General features: G+C 43.0%; 1 protein-coding gene across 9 annotated transcripts in view; it reads right to left on the bottom strand.

The window, feature by feature from the left end:
- The window catches only part of cntn1b (contactin 1b), a 750,295-nt gene that overhangs the window by 509,524 nt on the left and 216,310 nt on the right, over positions 1-24,461 (bottom strand). For 3 of the 9 annotated variants that reach the window (XM_072552562.1, XM_072552563.1, XM_072552561.1), the window contains exon 1: positions 18,325-18,628. The exons of 3 other annotated variants lie outside the window; for them this stretch is intronic. The gene's annotated coding sequence lies outside the window, so the exon portion shown is untranslated. Of the gene's footprint in view, positions 1-2,511; positions 2,537-16,862; positions 16,999-18,320; positions 18,629-24,461 lie in introns of those variants that run through there. 3 more of the 9 variants (XM_072552565.1, XM_072552564.1, XM_072552566.1) reach the window with 3 other exon arrangements.

Genomic DNA, 24,461 nt, shown 5'->3' with positions numbered 1-24,461 from the left:
AGACTGTAGATCATTCTATACTTTATCCACTCTCCTTCAAAAACTTGGCAAAGTGACTGTTTTGCAGAAAGCCAACCTCTGCAGGAAAATTAGTGTTCTGTTCTCAGTTGCTGAAGAGTGTTTGCATGGGTGTTTTGGAAATAGCTTGAGAGACGAGCATTGATTCGTCTATAATACTGACTGTGCAAGTTAACCAATTATTGAATCTTCCATCATCTTAATTATTAACCAATAATTTTGTTGTTAGGTCCTTTTATTTAAAACCTGAGACCATTTTGGCAACTGAGACAAGTATTTTTAGCTTATATTGCGACCTGTGAAGTAGTGAGATTACAGTAATGGAGTGCACTTCCAGCCTTGGTCTAACATATTTTGAATCTGAACAGGAGTCTAATTTGAGCGGGTAAAGCCACTCTAACTTCATCCAACAGGTGAATCAATGAGAACTGGAGGTTGGCCCAGGAAACATGGGGAGGTATTGGCTTTCATGGCCGAAATTACTAAACTATTAACCTTGGGACCCAAGCAAAGTTCCAAAGAACGGAGTTCAAAATCCACACCACAGCAAATGGTGGAATTGAATTCAAGAAAAATTCTGGTATTAAAAGAGTCTAATTACCATCACGAAGCCATTGTTGACTGTGGGGAAAAACCCATCTGGCTCACCAATGTCATTTAGGGACGGAAACTGCCATCCTGGCCTGGTCTGGCCGACATACGATTCCAGACCCACAGCAGTGAGGTTGGCTCTTAACTCCCCTCTGAGCAATTAGGGATGGGCAATAAATACTGGCCTAGCCAGTGACACCCAGATTCCATGAATGAATTTAAAAGAAAAGGAGTGCTTTGCTCGGGCCTGCACGCCAAGTTTTAATTCCACTGGCATGAGCAAAAGCTCAGAAGAACTGAAGCATTAAAAAGAATTGTAGATAGTTCGGATTTTTAAAAATTTTGTTAATGGTGGTGAAACAAGGGCTGTTTGACTGGGTGCAGGGGTGGCCATTCTAAGTCCGCAACCCCTCTGTTATTCTCTCTCACACACACACAGGTCATACTGCATGACAGAAATTAAGATTCCAATCTGTAAAACATTTATCTGTCTAGAGACTGTTCAGAGAAGCAGCTCAGCCACTGAAATGAACTGCGGCTATATCTTTTTTTCCCCACAAATTAATAATTCAGCACTTATGGTTCCTTAGTTGAATGCAATAAAGTCAATGCACAGGGAGCAGCACTTGTAGCCCACTTAACATTTACGGAGTCATTGTCAGCAACATGCTCAGCTTTCAAACCCCAAATGAACATCGTTTATGTTCCAGGAAATTCTGGATAAATTACAAATTGTCCTTCTTGCCCCTAAATCTTTTCAATGCTAATTGAAGCTGCAATTACACAAGCTATACTGTAATTATGTTCTCGAAATAAAACAGCAACACAAAACCTTTACATCTGCAGCGCGGCGTGTGCGCTAATTGCCAACTGATGCCCAGTTAAAAAAAATTCCCACATCACCAGAACAATATCGGTTCGCAAACACTGCAGGAGACGGATCACTGATTAGACACTAACTACTGCAAAATGACCGAGAGGGAGAGTGACGATCAAAACCATGACATTGAAAGCAGCAAAGGCTGTTTTTTTTCCCCCCAAAAAAAGCTGACTGTAGGAGCAGTTAACGTTGGGGAGGCTGATAGATTAGTTCCACCTTCCAACATACCACCACTTCCATTCCTCTGCCCATAACAGCAGCTCAGATTTGCCAGGGATATCCTGAGGAGACCAGTGAGGCAACCAAGGCCATCAGGGCTGCTGCTATTAGGAGAGCGATTTCCGAGAGCAGCCACGCAGACCGAACATCTCCTACTTCCCCATCCCGAATGCGCTTGGCGAGGGAGAGCAGCACCGGGGCCTTGAACATCAATCAAGAGTCACCATCTGTCTGGGAAGCCAGCATGGGAGCAGCTCAAACGCAAACATGCCACAACAATTAACGTTTCTGTTAATCTCAACATACCAGATGACAGAAAGACAGATGAGGGAACAACATGGCCCGGCATTAGAATAACGAATTCTGCAAGAGGCATGCCTATTGCTGGCCATGAGCTCAACCGCAGAGATCAAAACACTCTTCCCAGCAGGTGAACTCTGCGTTTGTATTCAAAATCAGTGATCCTTTGATGCAATCGATAGAAGTTAAAACTATAATTATAATGTGCAAAAAAAAATGTTTAAGTGTACATGACCATGTTGTTTAATTGCATCTTCCTTTATTTCGATCAGTGAAACTCTGCAACAGCTCATTCCTGCTTCCAGGCACCTCCAGAATCAAACGCTGTGTTTAAGTACACGGTCGTCATTCTGTTCCATCATTCTCAGCAACTCAAGCTTGCCAGCACTTGGCTTTCAAATGATTCAAGATTTCTGCCTGACCTTGAAGTTTATTCCGTGAGTTCGTACTCCTTCGTGTGAAGGACTTCCTGACACCTGTCATTAAATTTGGCCTCCACTCACTTGAACTTGTGCTCCCCTTGTCCTCTTGTCAGTGTTCAGCTTGACAATTGAGAATGATGTCGTCCATTCCACTTATGCAGAGAGTGCAGCTGTCAGAGCTCCCCTCCACAATGACTCTGACATGGCACTGTAAAGCAGATCAACTTCCCCAAGTCCGATTCAAATTGACCGAGCAAGTCACACTCTGTCTCAAACCAAAACAAATGCAGGCAGGAACTCAAAGCTGGCCTTACCAGAAGGGCTGTGTTCTCCTGACATCCCCTGTGCAAACCACACCCCCTTCCCACCCACAGGTTTTACCCTGTGTATGCAGAAAGGTCTTGCACACACAACAATTTGTGAAACGGCCTATTGATGAAAACAAAATGGAGGGACCAAATAAGCACAAGGAGTGAGAGACAGAATGGAGCAGTATAAGGGGTAGGGTGCATATACATTTGAAAATGCATATGTAGACCGTTTTCAGGGCACCAGTACACATGCTCTGTCAGTAATCCGCACATCCCAAGAACATTTCTCTTTCAAAAATTGCGTGATATTGATCCGTGGCTAATTGTTTTGCCACAAGTCCATCTATGCTTGGTGTTAAACCAAAGATTGTCCTATCGAAATGATAACACAAGTATTCAAACTCTTGAAATAACAGACACAGGTTTTTTGAGCTATCTAATTTATCCCATTCCACACTGTTTGGCCAAAGTCCAGCAGATACTTCCTTCTCATGTATGTATTCAGTTCCTTTTTGGCAGTTGCTATTCCATCGACATCTCACTAGTTTGGGTGTGTTTCCTATATTACCAGGATAGGCTTTGGCAAAAAAAGTCCAGTCACCACCTTACTGTCCCAAAGGCCACAGGTACTGCTTGGAGAAATGCATTTATACATATATATTCTGATTTACCGCAGTCATGTGACAACTGCTATAACACACTTTCACTCTGGAATGAGTAGCCATTACAATATATTACATGGAACACAGTATCCTCAGTCTTCAGTTAAAATTGTGTGGATTTTCAGATCAGCAAGAGAGCCAACTACTCCGAGATCAGTCAAGAAGAACTATAACAATAGTCTCAACTTGGAATTGCTGAGGGAGTCGGAACGGCTATGAATTTTCTAGTTCCTGGTGCTGTGGAAATGAAAAACGATATGAAACCTCCACTCTCAGCAGAAGAACCAAGAGCTAACAGAATTTAACAGGAAGCATGAACAAATAAGGGTAGCAACTCTTATCAGTGCTGGGGAACTCTATTGCAGCCTAAAATTCACTGAAGAGCAGAAAATTCAGACTGAGAAATTCTGAATGTCCTGAAGACACAGTTTGAGACCGATGCTAAGAGATATTTGCAGAAATATCAGCAAAAAGACAAAAGGGCAGAGTACATGATGTAAATATTGCAGAGGACACCATCCAAAAGAAAGTGACCATGTCCTATGTAGGTAAAGCAGTGCTCTAACTGGAAGTGTTTAACCAGAAATAAGCACATTAAACCTAGTAAGGTGGCTGATGGAGAGATGTCAGACGATAATTCTGACGAAATCCTTACACCATTCAGAAGGTCAGCATGGTCAAGTCTAAAAGGTGATACATGAGAAAGAATGCATTTGCACATTGCATACCTCGCCTGCCAGTCACGTGATTTCTATGGCAACTTGGTTTCACTTCAGAATGAAAAGATATTCAAGTAAAAAACATGAATTAAGGACCATATATGGAAATTCCCAAGGCATTTCTCAGGCCTTTCAGTATCAACAGGAATAACATCATAAGAACTAAGATCAGGATTAGGCAAATCAGCCCCTTTGAGCCGACTCTGCCATTTAATGTGGTCATTATTGACCTCATCTCTGCCTAAATCCCACTTACCCGCCTACACTCTATGACCCATTACGAATGAAAAATCTGTCACTCTCCTCTTTATTCAATGCCTTGACAGCCATTACACCCAAGGTCATGAATTCTACAGATTCATTACCCTGAGAGAAGTAATTTCTCCTCAGCTCTGTTTTGAATCTGCTAGCTCATCCTTTTCTATGTCTACTTTGTCAATCCACTTTAGCATCTTATTTATCTTAGTTATCTCGCAATCTTCAAAACGGCAGAGATTACAGGCCTAAAAACGGCTCAATCTCCTAAGATAAACCCATCATCTCATCTGTGCAATCAATCGAATGAACCAAAATGGCATACAATATTCAGGTGCAATCTCACTAATGCCTTCTACAGTCACAGCAATATTTCCCTATTATATACCGTGGCTTGAACAATGAATTCCTGAAATAATATTGCCATCTCTTGTTGTTAGGTAGCCCATGTCAATAATGTTTTGGGTTCCATGTTGATATCATCTGTGCATTTTATTCCTTCCTTTTGCGAAAGTGCTGGATTATGTTGTGGGACAGTGTCAAAGAGGCTGTCATTATTCAAGTATCTTTCCCAAACACACATTCTTACTGTGCATACCCAGAAAGCAAGTCTTTTTGTCCTTTCCAAATGAATCCATTACAACCAACATGTCAAACCTTCTAGCATCTCACATAGATAAAGGTTCCAGCTGGGAACACTGGATACTAAAGAAGAACATCCTGACTCACCTTTGCTGCTTCTGAAGTTATGACTGAGCTGTGCAACTAGACATCCAGGAAAAGCTACACAAAAGAATTCTCAACACTCAAACAACATTAGAGCTTTGAGGATGGTTTGACAGCATGGAAACGGCTGACCAAAGTGGGCTTTCGACGCCACATTCACTTACAAAGCTTTGCTACATGATCAACACGTGAGCAGCTTTATGCTTGGAAGGATGGGCTGGTAAAGACACACAGTGTAGAGATTTGAAGAACTTCAGCAGAAGAGATAGAGGAAGTTTGCTTTGCATAAAATCCATATTGAGGAACAGCATTAGTGCGTGAGAAAATAGCACTGAACAATACTGTCTTGACCACCAAAAGATGTGGTTGCTAAGATAAAATTCAGAGATTCCTTCAGATCACTTTACCTTAAATTAATCAGATGCATAGAATCTCTACCGTGTGGAAGTAGGCCATTTGGCCCAGTGAGCCCACACCAACCTTCCAAAGAGCATCCCACACACCTATCCTATCTCTGTAACCCTCCATTTCCATGGCAAATCCACCTAGCCTGCACATGCTTGGACACAATGGGCAATTTAGCATGGCCAATCTATCTAACCTACACAATTTTGGACTGTGGGAGGAAACCCATGCAGACAAAGGGAGAATGTGCATATGTACAGTTGCCTGAGGGCATAATTGAACCCATGTCCCTGGCACTTTGAGGCACCATACCATCTATTTAAGTAAAGCAGTGTTAATAGTAAAGATTAACTATACAAAGTGTTTCCATGTCTCACATCCTTATCCCATATACAATTTTTCTTTTGCCAGTAAACACCCTTTCTGACAAAGGAAAGCCTCTCGCCTTCTGAACCTTACTGTGTGATGTGTGTAGAAATGATCATTAGCAGATACACTGGCAACTCCTCAACCAAATCAAGCAGTTATTTTTCTGCAGAGGAACAGAGTTTTAAAGTTTGGCATATTTTCACAGAGTTTGCACAAAGGCCTGACGCTGGATACACTCAATATTTTGGCAATGCTTGAAAAGGAAGGATACCAAAATAACAAAAAAGCAGATGGGGGCACTAGACCACACCATGGACCATAAGCGCAGCTGAATATATCACATTGCAGATCTTAAATTACAAGATGTAGAGCAATGACAAAGGACATGACATGACAACTACCATCTCTTCTTACTCCTCCTGTCAGCGGCCCTTGTCCACACACAATGAGGTGTAACACCATGTATTCCCATGCTATCAATATTCAAAAAGAGAATGTTGTGGACTCAGGTGTTTGTACTAATTGCCTTTGGGAATTTGCAGCAAGAAAATCAAACATGAAGTCCCAGTGATTCAGAAGATGACAATTCTGCACAGCACTGTGGTCACCAAGCCTTCCTGCTGCAAATTAAAACACAGGTACGTATTGGTGGAAGGGAAGGAAGGAAAAAAAGGAAAAAAAAAGGAGCCTGAACTCGCCAGCAGAGAACATCTGGCATAGCTCCTCAAGTTTGAGACTGTGGACTCAGACGTCCTAGACTCTAATAAATAGGACATAATTAGAATATCACCACTCAAGAGATTATAGAGACACATCAAGCATCTTCATGATGATAGCGCAGGCTGCCCCTGGAACTGCCTGCTCTCAAATGGAAGGAAGCTGGGAAGATGAAGTAACCACCATTAAAACATTTTTTTTTTGTCTTGGATGTTGTCAGAGCGAGTTAGCCAGCTGCAAGGCTCTCTTATCAGCATGAAAGCAGAGAGTGACACCAATGACAAGAGCATTGCACTAAGGGTCAGCCACCATCACAGCCAGACACTGCAGAAAAGCACTTGAGCAAAGTGAAAAATCAGGAAGCAGGATATGCAAGCATGCATTAACATAACGAGGAAAAATTAAGAAGTTCCAAAATTAGCTGCAGTTATTCTGACTGTTTTCAAAATCAGTGGCAGCTCAATTGCTAAGTCATATTAGACACAGTCTATTTGACCACAATATGGAGCAGACATGAAAAAGACAGCCAGTGTGTTGGGGTATTTGGTGAAGGTTTTGTTTCACATATAACCGTGCGCTCCCAGCTGCCTGGTAATGGAATGGTTTTTCCACTCAGGTTCACAATGAGCAACAGCTCTACACAGTCCAAAGAACATCAACCCACAAAACGCATTCAAATGGACTGACAAGCACCTTATTTGGCTTTGGTGCACCTTGGTACTTTCAACCCCATTCAATGGCCTGTCCACTTTGGATGGCAAAGATGTAGCACAGTAAGGTGATTCTCAAGACCCTGATCAGCCTGGACTTTGGGGTACTCTTGAATCTGTTGGGAAATCTAAAGTCATGCCTCTAACTATCATATCTCCAATGATAACCCTGGGTTCCAATGCACCTGTGCTCTGCTGGTGTCCATAGATCTTTAAACCCCCTTGTGTTTATTGCTCTGTTTTCTTAGATGCCAATTTCTACTCTTCTTTGCAGCTACCATAACTTACATTCTGGTGCCAAGAAATATTGATAGTCCACATCTATCAGGTAGAAAATAGAAAAATACAGGGCAGTACAGGCCCTTTGGCCCTCGATGTTGCGCCGATCCAAGCCCACCTAACCTACACTAGCACACTATCCTCCATATGCCTATCCAATGCCCATTTAAATGCCCATAAAGAGGGAGAGTCCACCACTGCTACGGGCAGGGCATTCCATGAACTCACGACTCGCTGAGTAAAGAATCTACCCCTAACATCAGTCCTATACCTACCACCCCTTAATTTAAAGCTATGCCCCCTCGTAACAGCTGACTCCATACATGGAAAAAGGTTCTCGTGGTCAACCCTATCTAAACCTCTAATCATCTTGTACACCTCTATCAAGTCACCCCTAAACCTTCTTTTCTCCAATGAAAACAGCCCCAAGTGCCTCAGCCTTTCCTCATACGATCTTCCTACCATACCAGGCAACATCCTGGTAAACCTCTTCTGCACCCGTTCCAGTACCTCCACATCCTTCCTATAGTATGGCGACCAAAATTGCACACAATACTCCAGAAGCGGCCGCACCAGAGTATTATACAACTGCAACATGACCTCAGGCCTCCGGAACTCATTTCCTCTCCCAATAAAAGCCAGTACGCCATATGCCTTCTTCACCGCACTATTTACCTGGGTGGCAACTTTCAGAGATCTGTGTACATGGACACCAAGATCCCTCTGCTCATCTACACTACCAAGTATCTGACCATTAGCCCAGTACCCCATCTTCTTGTTACTCATACCAAAGTGAATCACCTCACACTTACCCACATTGAACTCCATTTGCCACCTTTCTGCCCAGCTCTGTAGCTTATCTATATCCCACTGCCACATCCTTCCTCACTGTCAACAACTCCACCGACTTTCGTATCATCTGCAAACTTGCTTACCCAGCCTTCAAGCCCCTCCTCCAGGTCGTTTATAAAAAATGACAAACAGCAATGGTCCCAAAACAGATCCTTGCGGAACACCGCTAGTAACTGCACTCCAAGATGAACCTTTACCATCAACTACTACCCTCTGTCTTCTTCCAGCCAGCCAACTCCTAATCCAAACCTCCAACTCACCCTCAATGCCATACCTCCGTATTTTTTGCAGTAGCCTACCATGGGGAACCTTATCAAACGCCTTACTAAAATCCACATACACCACATCTACCGCTTTACCCTCGTCCACCTGCTTAGTCACCTTCTCAAAGAATTCAATAAGGTTTGTGAGGCACGATCTGCCCTTCACAAAACCATGCTGACTATCCTTGATCACATTATTCCTATCCAGATGTTCATAAATCCTATCCCTTACAATTCTCTCTAAGACTTTGCCCACAACAGAAGTGAGGCTCACCGGCCTATAGTTACTAGGGTTATCCCTACTCCCCTTCTTGAACAAGGGAACCACATTTGCTATCCTCCAGTCCTCTGGCACTATTCCTGTAGACAACGAGGACATAAAAATCAAGGCCAATGGCACTGCGATCTCCTCCCTTGCTTCCCAGAGAATCCTAGAATAAATGCCATCAGGCCCAGGGGACTTATCTATTTTCACCCTTTCCAGAATTTCCAACACCTCTTCCCTACATACCTCAAAGCCATCCATTCTAATTAATTGTGACTCAGTATTCACATCGGCAACAATGTCCTGTTCCTGAGTGAATACTGACGAAAAGTATTCATTCAGTGTCTCCCCAATCTCTTCAGCCTCCACACGCAACTTCCCACTACTATCCTTGACTGGACCTATTCCTACCTAGTCATTCTTTTATTCCTGACATACCTATAGAAAGCCTTTGGAGAACGTCTGGAGGAGCAGGATACCTCAGTCAACAACTTCCTCACTTCTAAACGTAACCTTCCAGTTCAGTAAGCAAACCTACACCCAGAGCCTCAACCCGAGCTACAAATCTTCTCAAAACTCAATACCCACACATGTTCAGTCACTGGAGTTATATCTCCAATTTTCCACATAACTAACAGCAAGCACTGCTTTTTCTCTCAAACTCCTGCACTTTCCTTTTTTTTAAATCTAAAAAATGCACTTTGAACAATAATAATGAGACACTAATCAGCTCCTCCATGATCTATGATGGCCACACAAACAATTCATTAAAGACACAAGCAAGTTTAATTACAACTAAAATTAATACACTCAAGTCTCAAAGAGACTTTGGTATTACATTTCTCAACACTACAAAAAACAATTAAGGTAATTATCACTAATTTAGATGCATGTTTAAAGTTAAAACATTCAGAGTGTAACCAGGCACAACCAGTCTGGCACCATGGAACAATGGAAGGAATTATATAATTGTCTGCATCACTTTGAACAAAGAGTCCATCACCCAGACTTGCTTTGTGGCTGTGCATTGACTGGTCAGCTGAGGTTGCAACAGTGGCTGCCAGTAAATATGGATCTGGAGTCTGTGCTTGATTTTTCTTCAACTGATGACGAGGTAGCTGTCAGTATGTAGAAATTCTAGAAATTGGGCTTCCATCATGCACAAAAAAGAATGAAGAGCTGACACTAGCTCAGGTAAAGGCAATAGGAGTCGAAGAGCTATAACAAATTACACACTCCGTGACAACAATAATGAGGCTCAAGTCAATAGTTCCATGATCTACAATAGCTACACAGACAACTCATTAAAGTGGTAAGCAGATTTAACGATAACAAAAAGAACACTTAATCCATCCTTCTGTACACCGCAGTGTCCACTTCCAGTAGGAAATACACCTATGTTCCTCCACAAGCTGCACTCTTCCCTGCCTTCCCTGACAGAAGCAGGCACCATTAAGATCAACATAGATTCCATTTGTAGTCAGAATCACTGGACAGCATGCAACCTCCAAATGTAATGATGCTACAACAGTGGGCATTGTCCACATCCCATGAATGAATACATAAAACACCTAAAGTTCAATGTCTCTCTGTTTTGGGAAAGGGAATAGAGTGTAAGAATTGGGACGTTTTGCTATCGTCAGACCACAGCTGGAATACTGTGAACAGTGTAATGTCCTTTATCTAATTAACGATACATTGGCAGTAAAGGCAGTCCAGAGAATTTAGTGGCTGACACCAGCTAGAGAGGGACTCTCTTAATGAGACAAGGAGGAGATTGGGCCTGCATTCATTGGAATATGGAAGAATGAGGGGCAACTTTACTGAAACACTCTTGATTCTTAAGGTTAACAATCACACAACACCAGGTTATAGTCCAACAGGTTTAATTAGAAGCATACTAGCTTTCGGAGCGACGCTCCTTCATCAGGTTGTGGGATATAGGTAAAGTAGTGTTACTTCTGCAATCATAATTACTTATGCAAGGTAAATGAACTCACACCAGTGTATAATTGTTTCAGCCAAGAGCTGAGTCAACAAGAATGAAAACTTGTGAAGGAAATACGTAATTGTTTTTGTATTAGCTAAAATGTGCATGCAAGAATGAAATGTGCCTGCAAACTATGATAGATGTTACAGACAAATAGATAAGGTGCTGTGAGGGGAGGGGGTTAAGCTAGATATGCCTGTACAAACAGTAGTTATAAGCATCTGTTTCCCGCTTCTGCAAAAACAAGAATAAACCACAATCAAGAAGTCATAAGGTCATAACAAGTGAGAGAAACAGATGGTAGTGAAGGAGGATATACCTAACAATGGACCACAGCAGGATGTGGTCAAACAGCCTTGAGGCCAGAAATAAGCATTTTGTCACAGACAAGGCCGGATAAGGCAAGAGGAATGGGCACTGGTCTTAGAGAGGTGGGAGATGTAAACAGGGGAGGAGCAATGGGATGAAAGAATAGGAACCAAATTACGTAAATGTTGTGTACTAGTTGAATTCAGTGTGTGTGTGTGTGTGTGTCCCTGCCTTGTGTACAGTGGACACAACACCCTCTTGCAAAAGTGAAATAGATGACACTACTGATTCAGATCTTGTCTCGGACTGAAATTGTTGAAATGAGTGAGCTTCGTTTCTCACAAGGTGATTGTGAAGGGCACAATTCTAAGGCACAGAATTTATAAAAATTTTCAGTGTGATGCAACTGAAATTATACATTGAAAAATACCTTGATTGTCTGTTGTGTCTTTCATCTGTTCGAATACCATGATAGTTTTGCTTCTTTCATGTGTAAATCACAAAACTTTTTTTTAAAAAGTTGCATTCTCAGATTAGCTGTAACAATGGGTTTATAGGAGTGCCTGTGTGTCTGTCTGTGTGTAGGAGTCCTACACTCTCACACAGGCACTCCTATACGCACACAGACACACACACACCCTTACAGACACATACACTCCTACAAGCATCCTCTCAGAGACTTAGACCACTCTACACTCATGCACACACATATACGCTCTCTCTCACAGACATTCACAATCCCCCACCCCAGACACACACACACACGCACCCCCTCACAGACTTAAGACACTCTACACACACTCTCACACTCAACCCCCAACCCAGACAGACAAAGACCCACATACATATATTTAGTGGGGTGAATTTATACTTTCAGAGTTACATTATACTTTGCTCAAAAACTGCATGAATCCATGTAAAACTCTGTTATCCAAACATCATGGAGAACAGAGAACACAGGGGGCTAACACCTTCAACATATTGTCTAGCTAACACCCATTGTTACAGCTAGCCTGAGAATGCAACTTTAAAAAAAAGGTTTTTAAAACTTTGTACACCCCAGTCCAACACCAGCATCTCCAAATCTTGATTCTTAAGGGGCTTGATAGGGTAGACGTGGAAAGGCTGCTGTCCTTTGTGAGAGAGCGTAGCACCAGAGGGCATAATAACGGAGTAAGGGGCTGCATTTAAGACAGATGAAGAAGTGGAATTTCTTCTCTCAGACAGCAGTGAATCTGTGGAGTTCTTGACCACAAAGGGCTGTCCAGGCTGGATGGTTAAGTCTATTTAAAAGATTGAGATTGATAGATTTTTAATCATTAAGGGAACCAAGGATTGTGGGGGAAATGCAGGAAGTGGTGTTGAGGATTATCCAATCAGCTATGGCACAGCAGAATCAATGGACTGAATGGCCTACACCTGCTCCTACAGTTCATGGCCATAAAAAACACACATGAGATCATGTCATAGGAGCTACAGGACTAAAAGGGGAAAAATATACTGCAAACATTTTCTCTGGATGGTTCTCATTTCAAAACATGCCAGAGCACCCACTCTTAAAACAGGCAATCTGGCAATTCTAAAATTGAAACCAGAATCCAGGCAATGACCGTGTGGCGGTTTGCCAGCAATGACTGCACTGAACAGAAGTGTAGCACAGAACAGGATATTCCAAGCTATAGAAATCAGACAGAGCGCTGCTCCACTGTGATTTTTTTTTTGTTTTGCTGAGAGAACTGAGCTCCATATTTCTATCTGGGAATTCAAAAATGTGGAGCACAGTTTAAATGAAGAGAGATCCCATTTAGCCTGGGGTAGTTGGGGTGTCAAACACCCCTTTTGTAGTGCCATTTTCAGAGATGTCAATGCCCAGCAACACTGCCAAATACTTTACAGCTGTGAACAGGTAAGAAGGGAAGGCAAGAGTGGGGTTCAGGTGGCAGCTAGTTAGGAGATAAGGGGGCAAGGTGAGTAGGGGGTGGGTCAGAGAAGTAGGTCACCTGTTCAGTGGGGCACCAGGTAGGTAAGGGCTCCCAGCTAAGTTATGCAGTGCTTAACATAGGTTGGAGTGGGATGATGGATGTGCTACTGTCTGGTGACTAACGCAATGACCAGTGAACAAGTGGGGCAGGACAGCAGTGGGGATATTGAAGACAACAGCAGCAGCATGCAAGGGGGGTTGGTGCAACATGTAAAAGCTGCCTTCAATTGCTTGCAGCTTAAAAGGACAGCATGTAAAAACATATACCCTTTTCAGGATTTCATGATGTCCAAAAGTTCAGCCAAAACAAAGATGTAGCTTTTAATGTTCAATAAATGGCGCAACATTGACCGGAACACTGAATGGGTCTACTCTTCCTTGAAAGATCCTGTATGATCTTTTGGAGTTATTCCACATGTTTGTCATCTTTTCTAACTAGAAACCAGCACTGTTGATCTAAAGCTTTTTGGTTATTGCAGTGTTTAATTATAAAAACAGAGAATACATTTCAAATTTCAGTTAGTGGCAATAACATTACTTCAGGCAACCAAGTAACTGCAAATGGTGGAGGTTTATTGTTTTATTTCCCATGGAATGGAGGCATCACTGGCTAGGCCAGCATTTACTGTCCATCCCTAATTGCCCAGAGGGCAGTTAAAAGTCAACCACATTGCTGAAGCTCTGGAGTCGCACACAGGTCAGAAGGGTAAGGACGGAAGATTTCCGTCTCCAAAGGGCATTAGTGAACCAATGTGGATTTCACGTTTCCTCATTTCCCCTCCCACCCCCCCTTCATCCCAAATCCATCCTTCCAACTCAGCACCGCTCTACTGACCGGTCCTTCTTCCTTCCCATCTATCCGCTCCACTCTTCTCTCTAACCAATGACCTTCAACCCCTGCCATCTACCTATCACATTCCCAGCTACCTCCCCCCCCCCCCCCACCCATTTATCTCTCAGCCCCCTTGGGCCATCCCCTCATTCCTGATGAAGAGCTAATGCTCGAAATGTCGATTCTCCTGCTCCTTGGATGCTGCCTGACCTGCTGTGATTTCCCAGCCCCACACTGACTCTGATCTCCAGCATTTGCAGTGCTCACTTTCTTCCAGTGAACCATTGTATATGAAAATATTGTATTCTCAGCTGTGCAATCCATTACAGCTCAATTTTTATTTTGTGAACATTGCACTGTGCTAGTCAGGCCACTTAAAATCAGATTAATAATCAGATCATTGGAAGGAGGAACTTTGTGTATCTAGGTTGTGTAGAGGGGAGGGGGATGACGAATGGTGAATGACAAAGAAGAAAAGCTATGATGACTGGGCTTCCCAAATCATAGAAACATACAGTGCTCTTCCAAATTGCTGAGGGCGTGGAGTCACACATGGTCTAGAGGGGGTAAGGACAGATGATTTTGCAGCGGTTGAGGGTCACATCACTTGGCCAAACTCTTTTATTGTGCATGACATGACAACTGTAAGTTAGTGATATTTCTGACATGATCTAAATATGCAAAAGTGAACCAGAACACGGTGCCCATCCTTCAGTGTCATGAAGGAAATTGGAATTATTGCCTCCTCAATATGCACCTATCGAGATGAAGATAGCAATTCCCCAGTCCTTCAATTCATCAATACCCAACACTTTCCTTCAGATTTTACTGTCTTTTACAAAAGTCAAGATTCTGAAAATCCAATGTGATCTCATACAGGCATTCTCTCTCAGAGAGCTTTCCTGCAGCTAAATTTTTGGTATTCCTAGGAGCTTCCAACAATAACTGTACTTCATTGTCTATAAAGCAATTTTGCAATGTCCAGAGGTGATGAAAATGACTGCATAAATACTATATGACAAACATTACTTGGTGAATTGGTCATGCTAAATTGCCTACTGTGTGCAGGCTAGATGGATTAACAATGGGATTAGGAGGGTAAATCTGGGTGGGATGTGCTTCATGTGCACATGCTCAGTCCTAATGTCATTTTATGTGGGCGGCATGGTGGCACAGTGGTTAGCACTGCTGCCTCATAGCGCCAGAGACCCAGGTTCAATTCCCACCTCAGGCAACTGTGTGTGGAGTTTGCACATTCTCCCTGTGTCTGCGTGGGTTTCCTACAGGTGCTCTGGTTTCCTCCCACAATCCAAAAAAAATGTGCAGGTTAGGTGAATTGGCCATGCTAAATTGCCTGTAGTGTTAGGTGAAGGGGAATGGGTGTGGGTGGGTTGCGCTTTGGTGGGTCGGTGTGGACTTGTTGGGCCGAAGGGCCTGTTTCCACACTAAGTAATCTTTAACTCTGAACTGATTACTACTGCTACCACTGTCTGCAGATGTATTGATTTGTCTGACACAGCTTACATCTACATTTTTGTCCTTGTAACTGGGGGCATTTGAACCTAGAGAGTATTAACTACTGTTAAGCCAACGGATATAAAATTTAAAAGTTTAATTATTCTGGACACTTATACCCAAAACTTTCAGCATGTTCAGCATAAATAATACAGCTCAAAGATTTTTTTTGGTTTTAAAACATACAATCATAAAAAGGTAAAAGATCTCGGAAATATGTAGTGTACAAAAATAATTAACCTTTTTACCTCATCTAAAATTATCAACCTTCTCTTCAAAGAAAAAGGGGGCTTTTGCCCGAAACGTCAACTCTCCTGCTCCTCGGATGCTGCCTGACCTGCTGTGCTTTTCCAGCACCACACTCTCGACTCTAATCTCCAGCATTTGCAGTCCTCACTTTTGCCCCGTATTTGAGAGCTGCCTCTCTGACATCCTGCAGTGCGTGAACAGAAATTTCTTCCAACTAAGCGCTGGGAAGCCCAAATCTATTGTGTCCTGACCTGCTACAAACTCTATTTGTTAGTCACGGACTCCATCCTTCTCCAGGTGAAAGGTTCAAGTCACATCCAGTCAGTACATCTAAGTGTCAGACATGGAAAAGTGATCTCCATCTTTCATGGAGGTTTATTGCAAAACATACAATCATAAAAAGGTAAAAGATCTCGGAAACATGTAGTGTACAAAAATAATTAACCTTTTTTCCTCATCTAAAATTATCAACCTTCTCTTCAAAGAAAAAGGGGGCTTTTGCCCGAAACGTGTGCCTAGAAAGTACAAATCAGGAGGAGTAGGTCAACCAAAGCAGATCTGACCATCCAAGTCTTGTTTTAGGATTAATCATTTACCCTCACCCTACGTGATTGCCACTGCTTCTACATACTGTTCTCTCATCAAGACTAGAGCAGTGCTGGAAAAGCACATCAGGTCAGGCAGCATCCACGTTTTGGACAAAAGTTCTTCATCAGGAACCCCAGACATAAATGGTCACAAACTTATCAGGACTAAAAGTGGCATGATCACAGAGTTTGTACTCGTTCATCTCACCTTTGTACATTTCTGGAAAGCAAGCTCTGACATTTCAGCAACTGTGAACCGAAATGCATTCACAATACTTTAGCTCAACCAGAACTGTATTTGACCAGCATCAGTCTATTCCCCTGTCCCTCCAGGTTCACACATGGTACATCATTTCTGACCTAACAGGCATGATACTGAGAGAGACTTGGGGATTTTGTGCATCATGAGGTTAGCTTCTGCTGTTGGTTGGCTTACCTCGGCCAGCTTGATAACGCGATGCAAAGTGTAATAAATCCCTCACAAAAGCGCTCGTAGCGGAGAGTGGTTTTGGATCAGAGTGAACACTTGCTAATGTGATTGGAATTTGTGAACAGTTCGTTGCTTTTCAGTCCGCCATGCTGCCGATTGCAGAGAGTCTTACGGAAGGACGGTTCGGGCGCTGATTGTAAAAGGTACAGAAATAACTTTCTAGCGGAATTGGGGGTGGGGGGGGGGGGGGAATGTCTCGCTGACATTATTGGACATTTCATCTCCAAATTCTCCTCCAAAGCATTACGGAAATCAGAACGGAATCGGGCTTCTTGGGTCAATAAGTCACTAATGTTTCAACCCCAAGAGGTTAAACAAAACTAATGCTGCAAGATCTACTGGAAAAAATAACGCGGAGTCAGTAGCAAGGCTAAACAGATTGGTACACCTCTCGGTCTCATCCACTTTCAGGCAACATTCGTGTACCAGAATGAGATATCTCTCACTGGGAGTACCACAGAGTGTGGCTTATTGAGCATTTACCTCCGCTATGACTTGAGACACACTTCCCCAGATGGCTCGTTTGCAATGGGTTTTATTTTCTGGTTTGCACCTCACCCCACACAGTCTGCACACGGTCAGACAGGAAGGTGGTGGGAGGTCGGCTTTGGAACGAGCTGCTTTCAGGAAGAGACAACTGGAATGGGTGTGGGAGAGCTCAGAGAAAGCTGCCTCCTTTGGAAGGACTGCAGAAATAAGTCAAGATCAGAGTGGTGCTGGAAAAGCACAGCAGGTCAGGCAGCATCCGAGGAGCAGGGAAAATCGACGTTTCGGGCAAAAGCCCTTCATGATTCCTGCTCCTCGGATGCTGCCTGACCTGCTGTGCTTTTCCAGCATCACTCTAACCTTGACTCTGATCTCCAGCATCTGCAGTCCTCACTTCAGCTGCGCAGGGCTGCAGAAATGCCAGGAGTAGTTTCAAACGCGGGGGATGGGGGGGGGGGGGGGGGGGAAAGAAAGAGACGGGGGTGAGGCGGTAGTGCCCCTACCTCTGATCCAAGAGCCCTGGGTTCAAGACCCACCCGCTCCAGGAGGTGTGCAGTAACATCTCCGAGCAGGTTGGGATCACCACGTACACTCGCTCCAATGGATTTCCAAGCAGTGACTGAAACTTGCAAATGGGGTCAAAAATCATCAAGGCTGACATTGCACCGGCCACCTCACGGTGAACACCGGCTAAATAAAGCCCCGTGCAATTGAACAACTCACTGCTGTTACAGCCACCCTCGGTACTGCCAATAGCGGAGGAACACTTAGTTTAAAGCGAGCTGCATCTTTCCACTTGGTAAAGGGATTCCCCCAGCTCACTGGATCGCACAAACCCCCACCTCGGTAAAACTCCATGCAAACCGCAAATGGGCTTGACACGGAATGTAACAAAAAAATTAAAAGGGGAGACAGTACCTACCGCGGATGCTGGCTGCAAGAATCCACTCGGTTGTGGTTTTTGACACACACACACACACAGGCAGTACAGCCTGTGCTTCCTCGGCTCCCGCTGACAATGCGCGCTGCACTCGAGAAAACCACTTCTTTGCAATAACTGGAAGAACGGGGGAGGGGGCGCGTCCAGCGGCTGACATCAGATCACTGCGGGGCTCTCAGCGTCAACGGAGTCACCGGCTCCAGGGCACGGTTGGGGGGCGTCCAGACTCAGCTTTCCTCGAACGAGCCCTCCCCACTTGAGGCCACTCGCCCTCAGCGCCAATGCTCACCCCACTCCGTCCAAACCACTTTACCCAGGGCGGTACTGAGCCGAGCAGGATAATGCATAATTTATCCATCAAAATCCGTGCACTTCCTCTATTCCCAGGCGGTGCAGTGTAATGGCTATTGATCACTTAGGTACTCAAACAATTTTGGTGGCTATGTATAAAGGGTGAGCGGGGTGAATGCAAGATGAGGGAAATCAGTAATTAGATTGGATTAATCAAAACCCAGAATTTAACATTTTTTTTCCACCCCGCAGCATTTCTGTTTTACATGAATCCAAGACAGACCTGCAGGCAGCTCATCTCAGGTCGGTGCATGGAACTAACACCATTAACTAGTGGGGTCCCTGTGCACTATTAAAGGTAAGGCTGCTAACAGCCATTGATCAGGCTGATCAGAAAGAGCTTGTTGCAGATCTTCCAAGTTCAAACAGCATGGTAACAATCACTTAACATGAAAAAACTCAGCTACCAAGGTCTCCACACCTGTCACAACTGATTATGACCCAGCATTAATGATGTCCACACTGTGTCACTGCACTCCGAACAGTGTCACTCACCCTCCATTCTCACCATGCAGTGGGTGCCTTTGCATTCTCGTGGGGTCTATTTCAAATTAAGGTCAGTGCACTTTGGCATTTCAGGCAAAGCGGGGATGGATACGAGCAAATACATCTTGGCAGGGGAAAGGCTTGTCGTTTTACATGTTCAGAGTGCCTCATATGTCAACGGCGCCAAGCTGCCAGGGGCTCATCATTACTAGGCTGACAACTTGGGGGGGGAGCCCAGCCAACAACATCCATTCAACAAAGAGGCTGCTTTGTCAGAATCAGACTCACAGTGCAGCAGAAGCGGAGTCAATACCTTAAACCAATATATAGAGCCATACAAGCTGTTTGATCATGTCTTTGAAAGAGCTATCCAACTAGTCCCACACCACGACCCGCTCCCTTCCACTGCCCTCCAAACTATCGCCCTAAGATTAAGAAATGGTTAATCTGACACTCATATTTTGGTGCAACCTGGGATTTTTTTCTGCCGTTCGATGTACTTGATCTTTGTTATCTACCTGCTGTTTAGAAACTGGCACCATGAACACTAAAGTAGAATCGTTTAACATGAATCGATTAAAAAGGCTACGCAAACTCAGCCAATTGGAGCTCTCAAGACAGACATCGATAGGGTTTTGTTTGGTAAGGGAATCTGAGCTAATGTAGGTTAATGGAGTCTCAATGACAGAGGAGGGTCAAGAAGCTAAATGGCATTCCCCTGCTTTGTAACCCCTCTCTTTTAAGGCACTCCCTCAGGATCAGGGATGACTTGCTTCCATTCTAGTTTACTGGCTTCCGAGATGGCAATTAAGACCAATGCACAATCTGCGGGCTCTGCAATACAGGAGCTGATTAAAGGGTTGGATAAATGGGTGGTTTGGAGGTTTTTACCCTCTCTCCAATGCCTCCCTACACTGCCGCATGCTCCCAAAGTCTCTCAACATATTCAATAACTTCACAAACGCCACATTGATCAATCACAAGCCAGGTAGTCTCCTGAGGTGGTGGGGGACGTTTGACATCTTCACAGATACGTTGGGGACAGCCCAGTAGTATTTCTGCTGTCCTCCTGTGAGTCCCAAGTGGAGCAAGCACAAACAACATGCCCCCATCTTTGAGTGATTAGTACCTTGATGGGAATCTGGAATGTACTGCATGGGAAGGGAGTGGAGGCTGGGAACCTTACAACCTTTAAAACATAATTGGAAGAGGACCTCAAATATCACATTCAAGGATATCGGATAAGTTCTATCCACAAATCCTTGTTTGAGGACTTTTCCAAGATATCATCTCTCCTTATTGCAGCAATTGATTCTAATTAATCATGCAACACCACCAACCTTTTCACACCTTCCTCTGTCTTGCCAAAATATCCTAGACCACGGAACATTACTGTATATTGATAAAGTCTGTCCAATACCTGTATATTAAACTACTGTGCCTCATGCTTACCAAAACTATATTGTTGTGCAACAAAAACAAAGTGCTGAAAGAACTCAGCAGGTCTGATAACACCTGTAGAGAAGTAGAGTCAACATTCCCGGCCCAATGATACTTAGAGTCATAGAGTAATAGAGATGTACAGCATGGAAACAGACCCTTTGGTCCAACCCATCCATACCGACCAGATATCCCAACCCAATCTAGTCCCACCTGCCAGCACCTGGCCCATATCCCTCCAAACCCTTCCTATTCATATACCCATCCAGATGCCTCTTAAATGTTGCAATTGTGCCAGCCTCCACCACTTCCTCTGGCAGCTCATTCCATACACATACCACCCTCTGTGTGAAAATGTTGCCCCTTAGGTCTCTTTTATATCTTTCCGCTCTCACCCTAAACCTATGCCCTCTAGTTCTAGACTTCCCCCACCCCAGGGAAAAGACTTTGCCTATTTACTCTATCCATTCCCCTCATGATTTTATAAACCTCTATAAGGTCACCCCTCAGCCTCTGACGCTCCAGGGAAAACAGCCCCAGCCTGTTCAGCCTCTTCCTTTAGCTCAAATCCTCCAACCCTGGCAACATCCTTGTAAATCTTTTCTAAACCATTTCAAGTTTCACAACATCTTTCTGAGAGGAAGGAGACAAGAATTGCACGCAATATTCCAACAATGGCCTAACCAATGTCCTGTACAACCGCAACATGACCTCCCAACCCCTGTACTCAATACTCTGACCAATAAAGGAAAGCATACCAAACACCTTCTTCACTATCCTATCATCTACCTTCAACTCCACTTTCAAGGAGCTGTGAACCTGCACTCCAAGGTCTCTTTGTTCAGCAATGCTCCCTCAGACCTTACCATTAAGTGTATAAGTCCTGCTAAGATTTGCTTTCCCAAAATGCAGCACCTTGCATTTATTAGCGAGAATGCCCTCAGTTCTTTCATCTAGATCATTAATGTATAAAGTGAAAAGTTGTGGTCCCAATACTGACCCTTGCGGGACACTATGTGTCACCGGCTGCCATCCTGAGAAAGACCTTTATAGCCTTACTCTCTGCTTTCAACAGCACTGGGGCCAACTACACTAGAATAAAACCTGTCCAGTTTAGGATTTTAGCATAGGTTTTAAAATAATGATGTAAAATGATTTACTTGTTATATTGGGCCACTTGCCTGAGGTTCTACCTACTTGCAGTAGTTTCAGGCATTCTGATCACCAAGGTGGAGGGGATGAAAATGGCAGTGAAGATTTCAAGATGGCTAAGCTAAGACAAAGGTGATGAAAACAAATTGACAAATACATAATTAGGGCAGCAACAAAACTATTCAATATGCCTGGGCATGAAAACAGTCTCATCTGTCATTAAAAGTCAAAGTTTGGGCCTGAATCTGACCTAATACCATCTTGCATTTTCATTGGTCAGTTCTGCATTCTTTAAGATTAAGCTTTGAATTTCTACGATTGAGATTTGGACACAGTCAAGAATATTAACTGAATGCTGCTGTGGGAAAGCTATTTTTAATAATAATACATAGAGACTAGAAAATTTTGACTTCCATCATCCAATCGTTATATAAAAGACCTTAAGAGATCAAAAGGAAGTAAAATTAATCTAAAATGGGTGCAACAGTCACTTGACCATATATTGAGACAACCTAAGACCCATGTGAATAAATCTAAAGTGTATGGCACTTAAATTACCATTTTTAATGCAAGAGCTCAAAACAGGAAACAAAATCAGCTTTATGAAGTTTGCCATTTAATTCACATATGATGTCACTTTTGGGAGATTGATTAGCAGGCAAGCCTTTCATCATCTTGGAAAGAAAATGGAGCCAGATTCCAGAATACACACTGAAGAATATTCCAGCACCTGTTTGAGTAGAAGAGCAGAGAATGTTGAGGAAACTGAAGAAAAACATACATGAGGTCATGGCTGAAGGAACGCATAGATCTTGGAAAGTTTAGGGTTCAAGGAATTTGCAGAATTAGGTTTCGGTGAGGCATTAAGAGATTTGAACACAAGGTTTAAATGACTCATTAAGTCAATGTGTGCCTGTGCGCACACAGGTGTAATGGGTCTCCCAAACTGGTGGATAAAACGCCGAATCATTTCTTTCAAATCACTTACTGAGATCTTGCATTGTTTACTTTCTCACAACGTCAATTAACTGGCTGAAAGCAGAACAAAGTGCCACTTTTCAATCAAACTTTGGTTGGGATAATATTACTCTTCCGAACTGTGGCATGTTTCTGAGGAACAGTCATTGGACTCAAAAAGTTAACTTGTTTCTGTCTCCACAGATGCTGCCTGATTCTGTTACATTACTCCAGCACTTGCTGTTTTTAATTCTGATCTCCAGCATCTTCTGTATTTTGCTTTCATAAAATATTAGTTTCTTAAAGCATCAATTTCTTTCCTGGCCTGTTAGGTAAACATTGGGTAAAACATGTTGATGACACTGTTGACCTTCGACCTACTTCCTTCCATGGTTCACAACAACATATCTTTTGCTTAGCGTGACGCACAACAACTTAACACACTGGAGAGAGTTGACTGAGGTCTAGTAAAATGACCAGCCTTGCACAGAAAAGACATCTTTTCGGCTGCTTAGAAACAATTGAAATGCACCACATTTTTTTCCAACATCAAAGGTAAACTCCACAGTTAAGGTATCATCAGAGAGCTATTTCCAAGTTCTTTGAAGACAGTCTATTCAGGTAAATAGCTGTAGTACTTTACTCCAAAGCTATTACCCTTACACAAATTTTCCTACTCAAACTGTTCATCATCTCTTTGATGAATACTTTCTGTTGGCCATTATCTTTTGGTATGATAGCTGATGGGTACATCCATCTTCATTACCTAAATTTACACGAGTCACTCATGTTGTTCGGATTACATTTATTTCTGTATTCAAGCTTTTGCTCACTTCAGAGGGCGAGCTCTGTTTTCCTCTAACAACACTTCAAAGTGTTTGATTATACACATAAACCTAGTGCTCCAAAAATACAAAAGAAGTTTGACTATTAACTCTTCATTTGCGAACATATCCTCCATACGACCTTCCCTGGTCAGGTGGCTCACACTGAAGAAACAAGAAGTAACAATATTCTTGAAGAAAATACTTTGACTCTTGGCAATCTGGGTATTTTGAAACAGTTTTGACAACTTATCTTTCAAGACATGGTGGATGTTTTGAAGAACTTGAAAAAAATCATCAAGACTGGATTGTGAGAATGGAGTGGAGAAACTGGAAAGCCATAATTAAGTGGTGACAGGACTTAACTCTTTAAAATAATGAAGCACACAATACAGGTATAATTTTGAAAATGCAGAAATTTTGACTTCCACTATGGTTGCAATGTTTAGTGGCAGCAGATACCAAAGATAGTCAAACTTTGAAACTAGAGATGCCTCTTCTGGGCTCTCCGATATGGTTGATGCCAAGAATGTACCTCCATTATGATCAGTGTTACTCATTCACTTTGTTTTGTTTAGTCAAAAAAAAATGGTTATGCAATAGAATTGAAGGTGCCAATGACATAGACACATGAAGGTGTTAAAATAGTTTAAGACATGGTATTTTATTCAGTACCCAGCAACAAAATGAGAATTTTTTTCAGTGTAATAGATCTGTTTAACCTCTTACCAGCCTTTCTTTCATTATGTTAAGGAGAAAGTGAGGACAGCAGATACTGGAGATCAGACTGAAAATGTGTTGCTGGAAAAGCACAGCAGGTCAGGCAGCATCCAAGGAGCAGGAGAGTCCTCCATCGCCACACCATAGCAACACAACGGTTGGAGGAAGAGTGCCTCATCTTCCACCTAG

The sequence above is a fragment of the Chiloscyllium punctatum genome, chromosome 32, assembly GCF_047496795.1.
Source record: "Chiloscyllium punctatum isolate Juve2018m chromosome 32, sChiPun1.3, whole genome shotgun sequence".
NCBI lineage: Eukaryota > Metazoa > Chordata > Chondrichthyes > Orectolobiformes > Hemiscylliidae > Chiloscyllium > Chiloscyllium punctatum.
The sequence above is the reverse complement of the archived record's forward strand: the minus strand, read 5'-3'. Positions and strand labels throughout refer to the sequence as shown.